The 10,169-nt window shown below is 42.3% G+C and overlaps 4 pseudogenes; 2 read left to right on the top strand and 2 right to left on the bottom strand.

Moving 5' to 3' along the window:
- Positions 1-4,841: 4,841 nt before the first annotated feature.
- LOC134963725 (5S ribosomal RNA) lies at positions 4,842-4,961 on the bottom strand (annotated as a pseudogene).
- Positions 4,962-5,190: 229 nt separating this feature from the next.
- Positions 5,191-5,310, bottom strand: LOC134964971 (5S ribosomal RNA; annotated as a pseudogene).
- A 3,650-nt stretch (positions 5,311-8,960) lies between these two features.
- LOC134964753 (5S ribosomal RNA) lies at positions 8,961-9,080 on the top strand (annotated as a pseudogene).
- Positions 9,081-9,309: 229 nt separating this feature from the next.
- On the top strand, positions 9,310-9,429 carry LOC134961563 (5S ribosomal RNA; annotated as a pseudogene).
- Positions 9,430-10,169: the final 740 nt, after the last annotated feature.

The raw sequence follows: 10,169 nt of genomic DNA, 5'->3' as shown, positions 1-10,169 counted from the left end.
GTGTAGGTGTGAAAAGTCTCAGTGTGAGGGGCCTTTGAAGTAGATTTCTTGTGGTGGTAGTGATATCCTTTGTCCTGGGGAATGGCTGGGATCCTGCTATTTGAAATGGTGACCCTTAAGCCATTCAGAGCCTGAATATACTGATATTAGTTGAAAAATGCAAGAAGTCAGAGTTATTTGTTGCTCAGAGAAGAGAGGTGGATGATGACTAAATGAGGGGCTGGATGGAGCCAAATATAGGTTGTAGTCCACAGTACCATGTCTGGGATGTCCAATGCAGAGTACAGCAGATTCCAAACTGAAGGACTTCTCAGTGGAGAGTTGCAGAGGATTCAATCTAGTGTGTATCTTAGCGCAGGAATGCAATCCATTGGTTATGATGAGATGTCCGCGTAGAGTAGTACAAGTTAAAGGTAAGTCCTTGGATATTTATGATGATTCATAGGTCTTTTGTGGAGAATGTAAGCTGTTTTATGGAGATGATCAGGAGCATGCAAAAGATGAGGCAGAATTAAAATATGTATAAAAAAATATTTTGTTTGCACTGACTACTATATATCCCTAGAATGTAAGTGTTAGGCGCGGCGGTCTTCGGCCGTGCCCTGACTGAGCAGCGGTCACGGCCGCCGTGCCTCTCTCCTTCCCTGTCCCCCGCACAGCGCCTAGCAATGCCAGGACGCCGTGCGCACGATAGCCGCCGGGTCCCAGGCAACGCAGGACGCCGTGCGTGCAGGGCCGCCGGGTGCATAGCAACGGGGACGCCACAGGTGGACCGCGTTCCCCATTGCTAAGAATAGTTAATTAGGTTGCTCGTGCAGCAGGGCAGCTGCACGGCAACTAGTAATTAGGGTCTGGGGGCTGGTCCTGCTGGCCCTCCTGTTATTGGCCAGCAGGGCCTTTTTATGTGAGCCAGCACACTGCAGCCCCGCCGGTGATAGCTTCTTGTATGCTGTTCCTGCCTTGCAGAACTCTGTTCCTGTCAGCCGTGTTTGGTGGATCTTGCTCCCTGCCCTTTGGTACTTTGGAGGTCCGAAGCCGGTCCTAGGAATCCTTCTAGTCCTTGCGAACCTGTTTGTCATCTGGGGTTCTCGACCGGTTTCGTGAGTAGCGGCTTCTGCCGCGTGTTGCGGCCTATGCCGCTTAGTGTTTACTTTACTGTGAATTGGTGCATTTGCGGAGGTTTCCGCTTTCACTGTCCTCCCCGGAACTCGGCGGTGCCGTGTAGTGGAGTGGACAGTGGTTTCTTTGTAGTTCTTTTCCTTTGGCGGCGTGCCGCACATACATTTAGTTTTTAGGTAGGTTATAGCCCCTAGCGTGGTTGTTTCAGTTAGAGGTCCCCTTGTTATTACCCTGTCTCAGTTCACGCCTTGTCTCTCTTTAAGACCTGAGGGGGCATCGGAGTTGGGCAGACCTAATCCGCCCTTCAAACGCGGCAGCCATGGGCCCCAGAAACCATAGTCGTTCAGGCGTGAATTGATAACACGGGCAAGACAACGGAGGTAGGGTGCTAGGGGCTATTTCCTTCCAATTTCCCAATCCCAGCATTCCGTCTTGGTGCTCAGGACTCACTACATAAGATCTCCCCTGTCCTGAGCATCAGGATCGTAACATTATCACCGGCCCACAAAAAAAAAAAAAAAAGGGGGGTTAATTTTTTCCGTTGTATTGGTGGGCCTAGAAATTCGGCCTCATGAATCCGGCAGGTTTAGAGCCAAACCCCAGTCAGCTTTTGGTTAACCAAATACAGGAATTAACTCAGATGGTTCAGGACCTTACTCTTCGGGTGAGATCGCAGGAAGATCTTTTGCGAGCCTCCCCGAGTATGGTTCCAGAACCAAAGATGCATTTACCTGACCGTTTTTCGGGTAACCGAAAAGATTTTTTTAATTTTAAGGAAGCTTGTAAGCTTTATTTTCGTTTAAGGCCCCGTTCCTCTGGTACTGAGTCTCAGTGGGTCGGGATTGTGATGTCTCTACTTCAGGGTGATCCACAGACCTGGGCGTTTGGGCTAAGAGCGGATGATGCTGCTTTGTTATCAGTAGACGCCTTTTTTAAATCCTTAGGCCTCTTATATGACGACCCAGATAGAGAAGCATCAGCTGAGAGTCACCTACGTGCCCTTAAGCAAGGCAAAAATCCAGCAGAGGTGTATTGTACCGAATTTCGCCGTTGGTCGAACGACTGTGGCTGGAATGACCCGGCCATGCGCAGTCAGTTTCGCCTCGGTCTGTCGGAAGTGATTAAAGACAGTCTCCTTCAGTACCCCGCTCCTGAGACTCTAGACAAACTCATGGAGCTCGCTATTAAAATTGATCGTCGTCTCCGAGAGCGGAGGGCTGAAAGAGGAACAACTTTTAGGCCTAATCCATGTGTATATACTTTTCCTGAGGACGTCGAGGAGCCCATGCAAATGGGTCTCTCCCGGCTGTCCCCAGAGGAAAGAACCAGAAGGTTAAGTTCTGGTCTTTGTTTGTATTGTGGTGGTAAGGGACATATCGCACGTAACTGCCCGAACAAGCCGGGAAACGCTCTGACCAAGTGAATTGTGAGGGGGTTCACTTGGGTCTGCAGTTAATCTCCTCTAATAATTCTCTATTAGTTCCGGTAAAGATTTCCTTTGGCAGCCTCAGTTCGTTGGTGTCTGCCTTCGTCGACAGTGGAGCTGCAGGAAATTTTATGGATTTAGCTTGGGCAAAGGCTTTAGGCATTCCACTGATACCCTTAGATAGACGTATCACCATGCACGGCTTGGATGGGGGTCCGCTTTCCAATGGGGTTATTACTCACCGCACACCTCCAGTATTGCTGACAGTGGGGGCCCTACATTCAGAAGAAATAGAATTTCACCTTACACATTGTCCGGCAGTTCCAGTAGTTTTGGGTCACCCCTGGCTTGCCTTTCATAATCCCATCATAGATTGGCGGTCTGGGGAGATTTCCCAATGGGGTCCTTTTTGTGTTAAGGAGTGTATTTCCCATCCTGTCCGGGTTGCGGCACTTACCCCAGAACTTATTCCTCTGGAATATCAGGATTTTGCTGATGTGTTCTCCAAGGGAAATGCGGACGTTCTGCCTCCCCATCGGCCCTGTGACTGCGCTATAGATTTAGTTCCCAGGGCCACTTTGCCTAAAGGGAGATTATATGCCCTCTCCGGGCCAGAAACCACGGCTATGGATAATTATATCGAGGAAAGCCTGAAAAAAGGCTTCATTAGGCCTTCGAAATCTCCTTTGAGTGCAGGATTCTTTTTTGTTGAGAAAAAAGATGGGTCGCTCAGACCATGTATTGATTTTCGGGCTCTGAATAAAATTTCTGTTAAAAACACCTACCCTTTGCCTTTGATTTCAGTACTTTTTGATCAGTTACGCTCTGCCGTTATCTTCTCAAAAATCGATTTTAGAGGAGCTTACAATCTCATCCGAATAAGATCTGGGGATGAGTGGAAGACGGCTTTCAGCACACAGTCGGGTCATTATGAATACCTGGTGATGCCCTTTGGGCTGTCAAATGCTCCTGCGGTATTTCAAGACCTCATCAATGATGTTCTTCGTGACTTTCTTGGAAAGTTCGTTGTCGTTTATTTAGACGACATTTTTATTTATTCTGAGTCTATGGAACAACATATTACCCATGTGCGTCTGGTTCTTCAAAAACTACGGGAGAATCATTTATACGCAAAACTAGAGAAATGTGATTTTCACATCACGGAAGTGTCCTTCTTGGGGTATATTATTTCTCCCCAGGGATTTTTCATGGAACCGAAAAAACTCCAGGCCATCCTTAATTGGGGAGAAGGGTGTTTTGGGAACCGCACAAGTCTTTAATTATAATGATCAGTAGCCTCTGAATAAACTGAATTATCCCGAATTGCTTCTAGATATAGCAACAAGGGGTATGGATAGTTAATCCTAGTCCCAATTAATCGTTGCTTTCAGTGGTGCTCCCAAGAGTCAATTTTAAGCAGACAGAAAAAACCAAAACAAAGAAGTGTTGGAAAGTAGACTCTAAAGACTCGAAAGCCCATTTAACTGCCAGCAATTCTCGATTACCAACGTCATAGTTGGATTCTGCGGAGGAGAATTTCCTGGACATGAAGGCACAAGGGTGTTATTCCTGAGACTCCGGATCTTCCTGAGATAGGATAGCCCCCACTCCAACCTCTGAGGCATCTACCTCGACTATAAAGGGGAGCTCCGAGTTAGGGTGCCTGAGAACAGGAGCCGAGACAAAGGCCTGCTTTAAGGCCCGAAAGGCAGACTCGGCTGCAGGCGACCAATTGGAAGGGTCCACTCCTTTTTTAGTCAATGCTACTATAGGAGCGACCAAATCAGAAAAGGTATGAATGAACCGCCTATAATAGTTTGCAAACCCTAAAAAGCGCTGAATTGCTTTTAAATTTGTGGGCTGCGCCCAATCAAGGATGGAAAAAACCAAAACAAAGAAGTGTTGGAAAGTAGACTCTTTTTTGGGAGCACTCTAATTCAGAGGGTGGAAATATGATTTATCAATACTGGTAAAATCATTTTTATTAGGTTATTCATTAAAATTTTTTGGAGTATCTGCGTGAAAAATTATAAGCTTAGCGAAAATATAGAACACATTACACATGGTACGTGATATCCATATCACAATGTATCAATTGCCGGAAATTAATGGCTGTGATTACAAAGTTCATTAATCATTACACATTCGAACTCATGTGATATATGACCATCATTTGTTCAGCAAGTTTCCATCATGGATTACAATAAATGCTGAGAATGAAATCATAGGTCATATGACAGTCAGGTACCCAATAGTATATATGTATAGATGGGTGACACTGTATAGGGGAGTCAATTTCTTGCAGTACCAGGGTGTTCAGAGGTGGTCTCCCATCCTAGTACTAACCCGGCCTTTCACTGCTTAGCTTCCAAGGTCAGAAGAGATTGGGCATCTCCAGTGATGTACGACCGCAAATATTGTACTCTCCCTTTAGGATCACCAAAATGCGTGCAGCCACTTGGTTGGATTACCCTCTAGCTAGGCAGTCACAATTATGATATAGACATATTTGACAGCCTATTTTGTAACGGAAAAGTTACCAAGTATCCACAATTTAGGCTTGCCTTTTCACTGATGCGAACCGATTTTTTAAGATTCCAAAAGCCCAATATTTTGGGTGTGGATGACACTATAGGGGAGTCAAATTGTTGCAGTACCTGGGTGTTCAAAAGTGGTCACCCATCCTTTTACTAACCCGGCCTTTCACTGCTTAGCTTCCAAGGTGAGAAGAGATTGGGCATTTCCAGTGAGGTATGACCGCAAATATTGTACTCACCCTCCTGAATCATCCAAGTTTATAAGTAGTGATTGCCAAGGGTAGCAAATTATATATACATGTGGTACAATAAAGGATTAAGTAAGATAATATGTAGCCACATGGCTTAATCACCTTGTAACATATCAACCACGAAAAACAATATACTCATGAGTGAGGGCCTGTTATGTGGGTAAAATTCCTGAACACCACACAATGTCCACAATTAGGACTTGCCTATCAATTCATTGAACAACTTAACAATAACAATCTCAATATCCATCTCACGCACACTATAAGTCAATCAGAACTCCCCTTTCTAGACCTGTTGATTTATAAAAACCAGAAGGAATGATTGCAACAAATCTATACCGTAAGAGTACAGCAACAAACACACTGCTACACCAGACCAGCTCGCATTTCCCTCCCACTATAGAGAATATACTAAAGGGTGAGTTTCTCCGTCTTCGCAGAAACTGCTCAGACGATAAAGAATTTATAGTGCAAAGTACGGATCTGACTAACAGACTGTGTGAAAGAGGATACAGTAAAACCTCAATCAAAAAAGCCATAAAAACAGTCAGATCCATTAAAAGAGAGGACATTATCTTTAAAAAAGATCCCAAAAACAAAAACACCGACAAAACTATTCGTTTTGTTGGAAACTTTTGTCAAGAATGGAGAAAGGTCCAAGAGGCAATACAAAAACACTGGCATATTCTACACGCAGACCCGACCCTGTCTAAAAATCTGGGCCCCAAAGTTGCCATGAGCTGGCGTAGATCAAAAAATCTGAGGGATAGATTCGTACGGAGTCATTTTCAAAAATGTCCCAAAAAACAACCTGTAGTTACAGGCACATATCCCTGTGGAAGATGCAAAGTCTGCAAACACATTGATCCCACAAAGGAAATAGAGGATAAATACGGGGAAAAGATACAGATTGTGGACTATATGAACTGTCTAACTGAAGGGGTCATCTACTGCCTTAGATGCAGCTGCAATCAAAAGTATATAGGCATGACTCCGCGTCCTTTCAAACAGCGTATTTTAGAACATATAGGATCCATTCGTAATGCCGCTTCAGACAAAGCCAAGATGAAACAACTGACATCTGTCGCCCGTCATTTCTATACGTATCATGAAAGCAGGTGGGAAGAATTAAAAGTCTTTGGCTTGGAGAGGATAAGACTCGGGATCCGAGGGGGTAATCTTACCGAAAGTCTGCTTAGAAAAGAAAGTGAGTGGATTTTTAAGCTCGGATCCATATATCCAGCAGGAATGAATGAGAATATAAATTATGGAGTATTCCTGAACTGAAGCTTACCATGATTCCTGGCAATCAGTACCATATTTATCATGGTTCATTCACAGTAATCGCATTAATCCAAACACATCATTTGCACATCCTATTACATCACCAGTCCATATCAATATATGCATTATAAAGTTCAAATAATATGCACATTTTCCACTTACCATCACTAAAGTTAATTATGGGCTCTTCATGTCATTATTTTTATAAAATGTTAATTGCCCTCGTATTATACAATTTATCTCACAACACTATAGCCACAAATATTTCACTCTCCCATATGCACCCCTACATTACAGACACTCCCTCTTAATTCATACCACACATATTATTATTTATTAGCATCACTTCATTCCTAATAAATCATTAAATTTACATACACTATATTGAATACAATGTCCATTATAATTCACTTTTTAATAATTCATTATTAATTACTATAAACTACTATAATTCACTCTCACACACCTCTAATTATTCATCTGTCTTAATATGTTCATAATCAGTATGATAATAATTTCTACCTAATCCAGAGTTAATCACAGAGCCTTCACAATTTGTCTAATGTATACAACATATCTAAGATAATGCCCATCTTAATTTATATTCCTATTAATTCATTTTAATTTACCATAATTTACTCCAACACTTCATAAATTATCCCCCTCTCCTAATATGTTCATAATAAATAATCTCTACACAATCTAGTGCTAAATCACAGAGCCTTCACAAATAATAATATACACACATTGAATTGGTAATTTATATAATCTATATGTAGCATAGTATAATATTAATTTATTACATGTAACGAAGGCTATCTCAATCAATTTATGAATTTAGCCCATCAATAATCCAATTGGTATATAACCATGGCATCAAGATACAGCTCTTACTAAATCATCTCCTGCATAATATATATCATAATGTTTTATATATTATCCACACTTCCTTAATTGTTGTCCTACAGAAACACCCATTATCCTCAACCTTGCAATTAAATGATCCAATCTATGTTGACCCAGTGTTAAACAATTATCAGGTTTAATCAATCATTAGCACTCTTGTTTAAAAACTGCAACTTCCAGCTGATACCGCACGTCCTGTGATCAAGCATTCTATGCGAAACGTACGTCAGGAGGAAGTACTGCGATCACGTGATGCGCACACGTGACCGCACTAGCCGGAATCCTGAGGACGGTCACCAGGCAACGGCCGCAAGCTCCGTTATCTGAACGGGGAGACCTTGACCACACGCCGCAGCAGCCCCTGAAGTCTCTGGAGCACGGGCACGGCAGCGGGCGGGTCTCATAACAATCGGAGCTGATATCGTATACCCTGCACTCCCTTCATTGCGAACTGCACATACTAATAATCAGCTTGTCAGCCAAAAAGTTTTTTTCCTTCTTTATTCTTCTCTTCTCTTTCTTCCTTCCTGTCTTTGAGCCATAGTAGCCATACAAGTGACTTTATATTTTCCAGCTGTATTGCCACATTTATACCATGGTAAAGAGCAATACAGGATAAACTGTCCATACTAATAATACCACAAGGATTTTTTCCTCAGCATCAAGGTATACAATTGGGACTAATCCACATTGGTTATAAACACTATTTGCAAGCTGATATCATTTCTATAGGTATCACTGACTGTTTTTTCTTTGGAAATTCAATAATGGCTAATCTCAGCAAATGCTCTGAAGTTTGAACTTATTAGGCTCAAGCAATACCCACATGGCTACAAACATTAACAGCAAGCTGATATCAATTTTATAGGAAGCACTGAATGTGTTTTTTCTGTTGAAATTCAACAATGGCAAATCTCAGCAAATGCTCTTAATTTTGAATTTAATAGGCTCAAGCAAATCAACATATGTGCAAATCATCTACAAGCACCTTTTTCTAGCCTGCTTTCTCACAATATATGCAGGTATTTATTAGAGGTTACAAGCATCAGGCACCTCTAATCTATTGTCTGGTTTAGTGCTTAAGGGTGTACTATAAATTGACTATTTAGAAAATTTATTTCTGTGCAGCATAATTCTATCCTGCACTTATATGGTTACTAATCTTTGTCCGGCCGTTCTGGTGCTCTTTGGGTATTTTCAGGAGTGATAGGCAAGTCCTAATTGTGGACATTGTGTGGTGTTCAGGAATTTTACCCACATAACAGGCCCTCACTCATGAGTATATTGTTTTTCGTGGTTGATATGTTACAAGGTGATTAAGCCAGGTGGCTACATATTATCTTACTTAATCCTTTATTGTACCACATGTATATATAATTTGCTACCCTTGGCAATCACTACTTATAAACTTGGATGATTCAGGAGGGTGAGTACAATATTTGCGGTCATACCTCACTGGAAATGCCCAATCTCTTCTGACCTTGGAAGCTAAGCAGTGAAAGGCCGGGTTAGAAAAAGGATGGGTGACCACTTTTGAACACCCAGGTACTGCAACAAATTGACTCCCCTATAGTGTCATCCACACCCAAAATATTGGGCATTTGGAATCTTAAAAAATCGGTTCGCATCAGTGAAAAGGCAAGCCTAAATTGTGGATACTTGGTAACTTTTCCGTTACAAAATAGGCTGTCAAATATGTCTATATCATAATTGTGACTGCCTAGCTAGAGGGTAATCCAACCAAGTGGCTGCACGCATTTTGGTGATCCTAAAGGGAGAGTACAATATTTGCGGTCATACTTCACTGGAGATGCCCAATCTCTTCTGACCTTGGAAGCTAAGCAGTGAAAGGCCGGGTTAGTACTAGGATGGGAGACCACCTCTGAACACCCTGGTACTGCAAGAAATTGACTCCCCTATACAGTGTCACCCATCTATACATATATACTATTGGGTACCTGACTGTCATATGACCTATGATTTAATTCTCAGCATTTATTGTAATCCATGATGGATACTTGCTGAACAAATGATGGTCATATATCACATGAGTTCGAATGTGTAATGATTAATGAACTTTGTAATCACAGCCATTAATTTCCGGCAATTGATACATTGTGATATGGATATCACGTACCATGTGTAATGTGTTCTATATTTTCGCTAAGCTTATAATTTTTCACGCAGATACTCCAAAAATTTTTAATGAATAACCTAATAAAAATGATTTTACCAGTATTGATAAATCATATTTCCACCCTCTGAATTAGAGTGCTCCCAAAAAAGAGTCTACTTTCCAACACTTCTTTGTTTTGTTTTTTTCCATCCTTAATTGGGCGCAGCCCACAAATTTAAAAGCAATTCAGCGCTTTTTAGGGTTTGCAAACTATTATAGGCGGTTCATTCATACCTTTTCTGATTTGGTCGCTCCTATAGTAGCATTGACTAAAAAAGGAGCGGACCCTTCCAATTGGTCGCCTGCAGCCGAGTCTGCCTTTCGGGCCTTAAAGCAGGCCTTTGTCTCGGCTCCTGTTCTCAGGCACCCTAACTCGGAGCTCCCCTTTATAGTCGAGGTAGATGCCTCAGAGGTTGGAGTGGGGGCTATCCTATCTCAGGAAGATCCGGAGTCTCAGGAATTACACCCTT

Source organism: Pseudophryne corroboree, chromosome 9 (assembly GCF_028390025.1).
Source record: "Pseudophryne corroboree isolate aPseCor3 chromosome 9, aPseCor3.hap2, whole genome shotgun sequence".
Taxonomy (NCBI): Eukaryota; Metazoa; Chordata; class Amphibia; order Anura; family Myobatrachidae; genus Pseudophryne; species Pseudophryne corroboree.
The sequence above is the reverse complement of the archived record's forward strand: the minus strand, read 5'-3'. Positions and strand labels throughout refer to the sequence as shown.